The sequence below is a fragment of the Rattus norvegicus genome, chromosome 4, assembly GCF_021556685.1.
Source record: "Rattus norvegicus strain SHRSP/BbbUtx chromosome 4, alternate assembly SHRSP_T2T, whole genome shotgun sequence".
NCBI lineage: Eukaryota > Metazoa > Chordata > Mammalia > Rodentia > Muridae > Rattus > Rattus norvegicus.
In genome coordinates, this window is record NC_141537.1 from 2725628 (window position 1) to 2737350 (window position 11723).

Genomic DNA, 11723 nt, shown 5'->3' on the forward strand with positions numbered 1-11723 from the left:
CTAGAGTAGAGCAGTTGATATGTGGAGAGTATGCTCCTGAAGCTATCAAATATTCTCAATACTGTGAGAAAACACACAAGCGCAACACAATGTGACCCATCTCTACCACTCCTGAGGATACCTGAAGGAAAGTTTGTTAGTAGATACTTGTATACCCACAAACATTTCTGTAGTTTTCAAAATTGCCATGTACAGAATCCATCTGTACAATTCCTCATTGATGAGCAAATCATCAAATCCTCAAACTGAACCTACACTACTTTTCTTTGCATTGCTTGAAAATTAGTGACCAAAGGTAGCTTAAGAAGTTATGGGCTTATTTCAGCTAACAGCTTATAGTTTATTTTTGAGTGAAGTCAGGGCAAGAAATCAAAGCATAAACCTCAAGGCATAAAGGGGAGTTGTGAACATAGAGATATGTTGCTTACTGACTGGTTGCCATGACCTTCTCAGTTTGATTTTTATACAGCCAAGAACCACTTTTTAAGAGGTGGCATCACTCACAGTGGACTGGACCATCTTACAAAAATAATTACCACATAGCCTTTCCTACAGGTCACTCTGATAGTCATCCTCTATTTGTCATTGCTTTTTGTTGTTGTTGTTTTTAAGACAGTGTCTCATTATATTGTTTTGGCTCTCCTAGAACTCACTATGTCGGCCAGCATGGACTGAAGATCACAAAGATCCTCATGCCATTGCCTCCCAAGTGCTAGATTAAAGGCTTGTGCCAACACAACCAGTTAGATGAATCCTCTTAAAATTGAGACCCCTTCTTCCCAGATGACTCTTGTTTTTATTAAGTTGATAAAATCTATCAAACATGGATCACTTTTCCTCCTAAAGATTTTAATGTCAAACTCTTTCCTCTTCATCATGGTAGATAACTATTTTCCAGGCATAGCTCCTACCCTGTTCATCAGATCAGCTTTGCCTGCCTTCTTAGAAATCATCAGAGCCTGTGGATTGTTGACATTCTCGTGAGGAGAGTGAGAGAATCATTCCTGTCAGAGTCTAGGCTGTAAAGCAAAATTACTGTGGAAGGTTGTTCATGAGAAATCAATCTATTACTTTGGGTGAGCCACTGTGAAGACATTCCAAAGCAGCTGGTTTCTCATTCCCTCACACTCTTACCAGTAATTCTTTACCCATGTTCTATAAACTCAGTGATTGCCGTGCCCAACCTCGACCAGCAAGTAAGACACGACCAGAGGAAATCTTCTTCAAGCAGTTTACTCAGGAACATTGATACAACCTTCTGACCCGGTGGAACCACTGCGCTGGTCAATCCTAGCAAGCCACATGGGTCATGCACATAGGCTGTCACTATGGGGAAGCTAGCAGTCCAGGCAGGCATAGCCAAATAAGGACTTCTTTACTACAAGGAGTGCTCACCATTGGGAGAATGGAAGGCAGAAAGCAGCACCATCTTTAAGGCACGGCACGGCATGTCGCAGCTCCCTACAAGTGATCTCACTGGTTCCTCAGTAAGGACTCTATTGGATTCACATCATGCTTTTTCATTAGGACTTTAAAGGGAAGTCATCTGCCCCAAGGTAATAAATTCATACATTAGTCCGAATGTATGTTCTTCCCCTTCAATCTATGCCTGGAATGAGCATTGGCTGAGATCAGGGTCTAGAGAAGGGTAAATACAAGAGCAGTTAAGGGCAAAAAGGATCACAAGTAGGATATCATTTGTTACATAGGAGAAAAGACAGAGAGGAAGCACATTTTGATATGGCTTTTCTTACTCTGACAACTTCTGTTTCTTTTAAGATTTATTTACACATATAACTTTCTCAGAAATGTTATGCATTGATTACACAGCTTTTCAAAATACATTTTCTTGTTAAGTCTTCCTTGATTACCTAAGAATATTGAAAGAACAACAAGTCAAGCAAATAGCAATTTTAAGAAGTAAAAATTAACATTACTATAAAATCAATTTTCTTCCAACTCAATATCTTCTTCTTTACGGGGGTATGATACAGCCTTGCAGCTTCAAATGGATTAACGAGGATGACTCTATTTGAATTTTATTGTGTTTCAATTGGACATAAAGTGAATAGACTAAATGTTACTTCCTATTAACTATTATACCGATCCTGACTATCTACAGAATTTGAAACATTAATCCTTATTTATTTCTCCCTTTTCTTCCTCTATAGTTATTTTATGTCTGACATAAGACCACTGTCCTTTTCTGTTGATTCTTAAAATATGTTCAGACCCTTTGCTTAAGCAAGGGTCATGTACAAGTAAAGTTTTGAATTGACAAATTTATTCAGAAATATAGGAAGTTTACTGAGCCAGGATGTTCCTCTGTGTCTCTGTTTCGAACACATTTTTCAAAATAATTCCTTTCTTCACTACAATTCTGTAAAGAATAGAAGAACATCAGGGTTTCTAAAACTGCTGACTTTGGCTTTTAGGAAGGTACTAAGACTTGTCATAAACTTCATGATCCAAATCTCTTCCTATACATACAAGTACCTTATTTATAAAGTTGTATGTTAAAAACCTAGGATTTCAGTTATAACTTGTCAGCTTCTAAATTTCCACTAAGTTTTGATCCTTTAATAACTCTTCTAAAGTTTTCGTTATCATGATTACTAACAGCACTCATTAGTGTTTTGAATGCTAATTTAAGTAATAAGTTCTTAGGATAGACTGAAATTTGTGCATAATTCATTTTTCCATGGAATTGTCATTAATTGCATTCTTTTTTAGCAGGTAGAGAGAGGACTTTAACAGGAAGAAGCATAAGGTGTGCAGCAAATATCCATCAAGGGCAATGAAGTGTCAGTCCAGATTGTCCAAGCACCAAAACTTGTTAAACAGTGCCTTCAGGAAACTTGGAATCACCACAACAGCTTCAAGACTCAACTCTAAGAAAGAAACATCTGGAGAAGGAGTGAAGGGATTAAAGTAGCAAAAAAATATTCCTTTTTGTTTTTCAGTTAACTTTCCCTCAGAGACGCATTACCCTGACTGTTGGGTTTTGTTAAAGAAGCAAAATGTGCTGGCAATTGGATAATAGACACAGCTGCATCTAGTCGATAATAACAGGGTAGTCTAAGAAAACATGTCATTCCCAGGTCAAGATATTTCTTTTAAACATATGAACCCTCTCTGTGGTTTGACCAGATGTGGTGGAACATTCCTTTACCCTTTTTAGCAATCATGTAATGCCAAGGTTTGAAAATTCCTTTGTGACAATTTTCCCTTTATAAACCACTTTCCCCTGGACCTTGGAGTTATTCATCTATCCTGCTAACTTGGGGCAGTTTGCCGGCTGAGCTGGAACTTAAATAAAGACTTTGGTATGCTTGCATTGGAGTGATGGTTCCTCATGGTCTCTGGGGCTTTCGTTATCAGGGCATAACATTTGGTACATTTTCTGGGAAACTCCAAAACACAAGACTCAGGCCAAGAGAGTATGGCACTGGCAGGTAGTAAATGTCTAATATCTTTGGGTATTGTCTGTGTCTGTTCTTACTCTTGTTTTTGAAAAAAAAAAGCCTTGAATTTTTGATATGCACAGCTTGGCACCAAGTGACAAAGAGTGAAAACACTGGAGGGTCACAGTTCCAGGGGTCAGTGAAATGATCCTGAACCCATGACCACCTTTCAACTGGAGGAATTTTAGGTGGAAGTTTTAGATTCCCAGGATGAGTTGCTTTCCTCTCCATGCTGCTTTTGCTTTCCAAAGAGGGAATCTGTGAGTGCAAGTCTTAGGATTCATTTTTTTATTTCGATCTTGGAGTTGTTATGTGGTGCTATGTCTATGCCGGTATTTTTGTTCTTGTTATTGGGTTTTGTTGTCATTTTTTCGGTCTATGGACTGGAATCTAAAATGAAGTAGTCTTTACATAGAAAGGCCCAACCCTTATTAAGCAAGACTTCTTTTAGGGATGAACATTTTTCATGAGGAATGTATCCCTGCATCTGCTTGGCATAAAGATAGAAGTATGTTTAGAATAAAAGAGGTGGAACAATATTTACCAAGAGAGAGCTACATAGAGGAGAGTGAGAAAATATCTCTCACAGGCATCTCAGTGTCTTGCCTTTTTGTGATTCTATATCACCTCAAGTTGACAATTGATATTAGCCTGTACGCTCATAATCATAAGTATTATGAATAAACAGAGACTTCTCCCTCTACAGTTCACATATCTGAAATGAAACACTACAGTATAGCATAATATACAACAGTAACCACCCCAGTTGTCAAACAGAGTACAGCAGACATCACACGAGCAGGGCTGTCAACAGAGATGCTTGTACTATCTTGTATATTCTATTAACTGGTTCCCATTAGCTCAGAGTTCCCTCCTTGACCAATCTTTAGTCAAGATCCTCTAAGTATTCTCCTGTACTGCTGGATCTAATTTTAGATTTTTCTGAACAAATTTATGAAGAATTTTCCACATAAGACGTGAATATAAACTCCTCATTCTCCATGCTACATAAGCATACCTGTCTCAGCCATTTTTCCACTTATTTCCTGATGTCCCGCATTTGCCAAGGCAACCCTATGACTGTTTAGAATTTCAAACCACCCATAAAACTTTTGGCCAAAAATTAGTGCTGTCTACCAAAAATGCAGGGGCAAAGATGTAGCAGAGACTACTGGAATGGCCAACCAATACCCAGCCCAACTTGAAATTCATTCAATGTGCAAGGATCAGGCCCTGAAACAAATACTTATACTCTCTTATGCTTAGAGACAGGAGCCTAGCATAACCATCCATTGACAGGCTCTATTAAGCACCTCATTGAAACAGACGCAACAATACATGGCTGTTTATCCATTCAATGTTTATTGAATAGAGCACAGGGACTCTTATCAAAGAGTTAAGGCAAGGATTCTGGGAACAAAGGGGATAGAAACGCCATGAGTGTACAGAGTCAAATAACATGAGGTGTTGGGGGTCGTCAGAGACGAAGACACGACACAAATAGCATACAGGAACTGGACTTAGGCTCCACACATATATGTAACAGATATGCAGATTGATCTTCATGTGAGTTCCTTAACAAATAGAGCAGGGTTTATCCCTAAACTTGTTGCCTGTATGTGGAACTCAGTCCCCTAACTGACCTGCCTCTTCTGTCCTCTGTAGGACAGGAGGTACCAAGCCCAAAAGCCACTTGATGTGCCTGTATAGGGGAATACCCACATGAGGCCTCCACCATCTCAAAGGGGAACATGAGAGGTATTGGGCGAATGAGCTATATGATGGGAGTATCAGTGGGGACCATGATAAGGGACCATCATAGGGGATGTTGAGTCAAAAATACATTATTAGAAAGACTATGAATGCTGTCAGCATCAATAATGGATCAGAGAGGGATTCATGGGGTCTTATACTTCCTGCTGAACTATTGACATCCAATAGATTCTAGAGTAGACATTTAGTGAGCTGAACAGTGACCCTTGCAGGCACTATGGGATAATTCCAAACTTGCAGCTATAAGTACAATCCTGGTTAAAATCTGTAGGTCAAAGACAAAAACAGAATGAAACAAACAGAAAGAAAAACAATCTATTAGCCACAGGGAGATTCCTAAGGTCTGTTCTGCAGAGAAGAGTAGACAGTGTGAACATCTTCTTTCTTTCCCCAAAGTTGTCAATAAATGTTTAATAAAGGGAAAGTAGGAGAATGTATGAATGCCATGACTGAGGAAGATGAGGTTGGGTGGGATAAAAAAAATCCCACATACTTGACACATGTATTAAGTCATCAAAGGACAGATAAGATACAGAAATTGAAAGAATTTTCTTGTAGAAATACCAGGTAATCTAAGAAAAATAGATAGTATACCAAGAAAAGAACATGATCTGTCTGTATAGCTCCATCATTATTCTTTATAAACATCAGGTACCTACATGTAAGAATGCCTGGGAATTTTGCTGAGTTTACAATTAAAAAAAATGGAGGCAGAGGCAGATGGCTCTATGAGTTAAAGGCCAGGTTTTATAGATAAGATTTCCAAGCCATACAGGGATGCAAATTATGACCTTGTTTGAAAGAAAATAAGGAATGTAGGAAAGAAGGAAGAAAGAAAAGAATAATGGAAAGAAGGAAGAAAGGAAGGAAGGAAGGAAGGAAGGAAGGAAGGAAGGAAGGAAGGAGAGTAGGTACAGGGAAGGCAATCAACTTGCAACTATCACTCCAGGCGATTCAATATACTCTTCCGGGCCCATGTACACATGGGCATATGCACTTGCCTGCATACATGTAGACATATAACACACATGTACACACAAATATAAATAAATAAATACAAATAAATATTTTAAAAGAGAATACCAAGAAATTCTAGATATCTACAGGGCACACTCTTCAATTATGATGTTCTACAGAAGTGAATGGTACCTCCTAAATCTTAGAAAACTCACACTTTTATTGTAACAACTTGGACAAGATGATGGGGAATTGGTAAGCCCTATGAGAATTGGGGCTTGAGACTTTCACAGAGTTAAATCTAAACTAAAATTTATGTACTTGGAAAGAAAAATCTCTCACTAAATAGTAGATTATTTTTTTTAAAAAAAAGCGAAATTCACTTTATATAAGAAATACACAACAGTACAACTCATAAATATGCAAACACATTCCTGGGAATTCAAAACCACAAACCTACCTTCATACCGATTTTTGTCTCAACTTTATATAAGTTGGTCTGGAAATCCCCAAACTAAAAATAAACATGCAAATTGATTCTCAACTAATGATGACTTAGGTGATATGACCAAAGCTGACACTCTAAAGCTGGCTACATTATAGAAAGTCATAATATTACAGACATATTTTTTTCTCTATAGATTTATTGAGTCAACAAAACCATCAAAATCCTAAAACACGTTTTTATGGAAATTCAGGCCTAAAGACCTGAAACCCTTGTCCCAATTCCACAAGATTATAGGAGAGAAGTGACTCCCCAGAGTGATATTGTAACCTACACACATACATGTGCCATACATTAGTATAAAAAATAATATAAATGCAAAAAAGTGGCTAAAGGTATGGTTCAGTGATAAAATGCATTCAGTTCTTTTACAAAGCACCAAGATCCAATTCCCAGAACACACATGGTGGCACAGGACTGTAAGTAACTCTTATTTCAAAAGATACAACATCTTCTTCTGTCCTCCTTGGCCACCAGTCACACAGGTGCTATACATATATACATAAGCACCTATACACATAAAATAGAATACATATATGTATAAATAAAAATATTTTAATACAAATGTAAGAGTCAGAAGCAATCAAACCCTAAATACAAAATGCAAGCATAATTAATAAGAAGTTCCCAGGTAAAGAAAAGCAAGTATACTCCTATACTTCCAGGGTGACCAAGGAATAACAAAGTAACCTAAACAGAGCACAGAAGTGTAGGCTGACAGCACAGACGGAACACAGCCCACTGGCAACTGTGACTCTGCTAGTCTGTCATTTGTTCCAGAGAAAAATTAAACAGGAGAGTCCTAGAGGAATTGATCACTACAAACAATAGCATTGCTCAATCACCACAGGGTAAGAAAGCAGTTCTAGCAACAGCCTTGAGCTCAAAAAATAGTTTCTTTTCAGAAAATGAGGAGTCAATGTCACTTATTTTTCCCCTAGACTACAGGCTGGTATAGCACAGTGATGTCCTGATAAAGAATCTACTATTGGAAATAGCACTGTCCCAGAGGACAACAGCTTCTATATATCCTGTCTCTTGGACACAGGTATCTCACTATACTATGAACCTTTTTCCCAGTTAGGTACCCGGGAGATGGAATAGTTTATATAGTACTTGCCATTCTCTGATGGTCCAAATTCATATTCTTAACACCCAAGAAAACCTAAAAAAAGTAAATAAATGAATAAAACTTGAACTGACAGATACTGGGGATCCTAGTAGCTCATGGATCACCCAGTCTAGACAACCAGATCCTCATGAAATATAGCCATATTGAAAATTAAATAAATATGGAAAAGTAGAAGGGAAAATTTGCAGAGGAAGGAAGAAGTTCAAAGAGGGTGGAGAGTAATAAAAGGTAGTAAAGAGGATTAGGATTTTCTTGCTGAGAAAAGAAAAAATGACTAAGGCAACTCTCATCAAAGAAAATATTTAATTGCGGCTGGCTGCAGTTTCTCAGGTTCCATCCATTATCGCAGCAGGAAACATGGCATCATACAGGGCTGACATGGTGATGAAGAAACAGCTGAGGGTTCTATATCTTGATGATAAGACAACATGAAAGATTGTTGTCAACAGGAACCAAGGAGTTGTAGGTCGCCCTCCAGTGGTGAACAACGGTACTGCACATGTGCGGTTTTTGCACCTGGTGTCAGTTGGCTGTTAATATGCTAATGAGGAGCTGTACCATGCTAGTGAGGTGATTCATTCTCCGACAATCCCTGGAGGACAAGTAGTGGGGTGATAGTGGGATGACAGTGGGGTGATAGTGGGGTGACCCGTGCCCCGCCAATCCTTGAAGGATTATTAGCATACTGTTGTTTATATAAGGTGAGCGCTCTTGCTGTTTGTGGTCCCCTGTCCCTGTTCAAGAGAGCTGTACAGTAAAGGCTTGTTCGCAGAAGAATCCTGTTGCCGCGTGTCGTTCTTACTGGCGAGACATTGGGTGAGCGATATGTGGTGCCGAAACCCGGGAACCAACATCGCCAGTGCCGAGGGGACCCTTCAGTCAGAACTGCGAGAAGGTAAATTAAAAGGTAAGCTTCGAGAGGCATGCCACTTTTTGGAAGAGAGCATGTCAGAAACGGAGCAGAGTGAGAAATTAGGCTTCGAGAGGCATGCCCCTTTTTCGATTTAAGAGAGCATGTCAGAAACAGAGCGGAGTGAGAAATTAGGAGCGCGCAAAAAGAAAAAGGATACTAAAACAAAAGTGAAAGAGATACAAAAGGCGGAAGAAATGCCGCCGGAGGAAAAAATAGGTGTGCCCCGGAGGACAAAGTACAAGTCATCTGGAGAGGATACTTTGTATTCATTAAAAGAATTAGAAGCCTTAGAACTGGCTGGCATTGACTCTGAGCAAGAGTTGTCAGAGTCGGAGGAGGAGGAATTAGAGGAAGAGGCAGCCATATATGAGGAAAAAAGATATGGGCCTAGGTGGAGAGCCACTGTGAAGAAACTGAAAGTTATGGATCCTTTGTGGGCAAGGCTGGTAATTTTTTTTTCTTTGTGTGGGATAGAGAAGCCACAGACAGCAAGCTTAAGCCCGGACCAAAACCACTTTGGCTAATGGTCCCTGCCTGCTTAGAGGATAAACGATGTGAGGAAGCTGTTAGAGCCGTTAGGACAGGTCAGAGGGTCCTTGCAGAGCAACAAGAATGTATGTCAGAGGGAGAAAAGGTCTCGAAAGAAAAAAAGAAAATAAAAGGAGATAAAAGGAACAGAGAGAAGGCAGAGATAAAAAATAAAAGAAGATAATCAGGACCAGGGAACAAATAAGATATATTCTTCTTTGAAAGCCTTGACCTTAGAAATGTCAGACAATCTAGGAAGTATCACCGACAGCCTAGAGAAAGTGAAACTAAAGGTAGAACCATGGGGTCCTGGGCCTCCCGCAGAGCAACAAAAGGAAGCGCAGGACTCGACCTCAGTTCCACCACCAGACTCGTATTGACGCCTCAAATGGGAGCTCAGGTAGTGGATACAGATTTTAAAGGCCCCAGTAAGCAGAATTCAGAAGGATCGCAGAAATTGAAAGCATGTGCAAAGATAAAGATTTGGGGTAGTGGTAGTGGTCAAAAGGGGACAAGGTAATGGTAAAATGTTTTTGTGTATGTGTTCTTTTAGAGTTATGTTAAAATCTAGAGAAGCAAAGTTGATTCTCATAGATGCTTTTAGTCTGTGGACCCTGACTAGAGACAGTTTACACCCTAGACAAGAGAGAGAATGGGGTTGAGAAAAACAGTCCTCCCCAACTTTCCACAGATGCTTTGGCAAAAGAAGGAAATGAGCTTAAACTTTTTGGAGCTCTCCTGGGAACAGAAGGAGGTGGGAGATGTCTTGCCTCCTTGCTGGCTCCTATTGGAGAAGTGCTTATTTCTGGTTCTGGATTCTTTAGGTAGGATGTCTGGGTCCTTTTGGTGGAACACCATCTAGTTCTTTTCCTCTGTGTCTATTGTCTGTCCTTGGTGCACCAAGCTGTCCATGTATGTCAATTTATGTCTGGGTTTTGCTTCTCATTGCTTGAATGTTCTATGTTTCATGTTTAAAAGAAACGGTTAAAATTTTAAATGCTGGTTGATTCACCCATTGATGTAGCTTTAACTCCTTTCAAGAAAGGAACAAATAAATAAAAAGTTTCAATTGGCTTTTGGAGCCTGCATCTGTAGCTAGAAGCCTAAGTTGGCTGGGCAAGCTCCCCAGGGGGCTGGCTAAATGTTTATACTAGCCAATCCTAAAGACACCAGGAGCTTCACAGCTTCTAAGGAAATGGAACTGATGGCTGTCTCTCTTAGAAAAATCTTTGACTGTGATTATTGGACTCAACAGGTAACAAGGTGTTTCTCTTAAAACTACAGCTAGAAAAAGTAAAAATGGTGATTGATTTAAATATTAAAGGTAAGTGTAGCCACTTCATTTTTGTTTCTGATTGGTTTTAAATGTATAAATATTCTCTACATGCCTTGGTTATGGACTATTGTCTTTTAAGTTATTGGATATGGTTAAAAAATGTGACATTGGTAACAGAAAGTTGACATAAAACTGGTAAATTTGGATAGAGTCATTCTAGACAACGTGTGGCATGAGCCAATCTAGGGAAACATGTCTAAATTGGGATGATATTTTTATGGAAATCTTATCCTAGAAACCAGGCTTCTAAAAGATTTTAAGGCAATGTCTCTTTATTTAAGTATTGGAGACCATCATGTGTTCATATGTAGGAATTGGCAGTCAAACCTTGTAGCATGAAGGATAGACTCAGTGTTTTGGAAACTGGATTTTGGGATGATGAGGCTGATCTCGAGGAAGAGGCTGCTCAGTGTGAGAGGGAGAACTATGAAGATTGTAGCACCCTAGAAGTGGCCTATGCAAAAGTGGTTAAGGTGCTTGGAAAAAATCAATTGTTCATAGCACCTGAAAAGGTTCAAATGGGCCAAATGGGGGAATAGCTAGGAACTAAAATTACTCCTCATAGTATTTCCCCTCAGAAAATTGAATTACAAAAAGATCATTTAAAAACATTAAATGACTTTCAGAAATTACTAGGAAGCATAAATGGGATTTGACCCTATATTAAAATGCCCAATGTAGATTTACAACCACTTTATGAGATCCTGAAAGGGGATTCTCAGCTTACTTCACCCCGTGTTTTAACCAAGGAAGCACGATTATCCTTGAGGAAAGTAGAAAAAAGACTGGAAAAGGCAATGCTAAGAAGGTACAAAGACTTTCTTTTAGCTCTTTTTACTCTAAATTTCTTAATTTTGCATGCACATGGTCGCTCTACTGCGGATCGCCATGCTACTACTACACCGGTGAGTAATGCAGAAGTAAAGTGGAAGGATGTCTTAACTGATGAATGGCATGGCCCAGATCCCATGATTTCGAGATCTAGGGGAGCGATTTGTGTTTTTCTGCAGAATCAAGAAAATCCAATATGGGTACCTGAGCGCTTGACTCGAAGATTGCCTCCTGCTCTTCATGAAGATGAGACTACGAACCCTAGTATTACTGGGAATGGTAAT

The 11723-nt window shown here is 39.2% G+C and overlaps 1 long non-coding RNA gene across 1 annotated transcript in view; it reads left to right on the forward strand.

Moving 5' to 3' along the window:
- The window catches only part of LOC147994631 (uncharacterized), an 84561-nt gene extending 81224 nt beyond the window's left edge, over nucleotides 1-3337 (forward strand). The window contains exon 3 of the long non-coding RNA XR_015686272.1: nucleotides 2734-3337. This is a non-coding gene — a long non-coding RNA (uncharacterized LOC147994631). The remainder of the gene's footprint in view (nucleotides 1-2733) is intronic.
- The last annotated feature ends 8386 nt before the right edge of the window (nucleotides 3338-11723 follow it).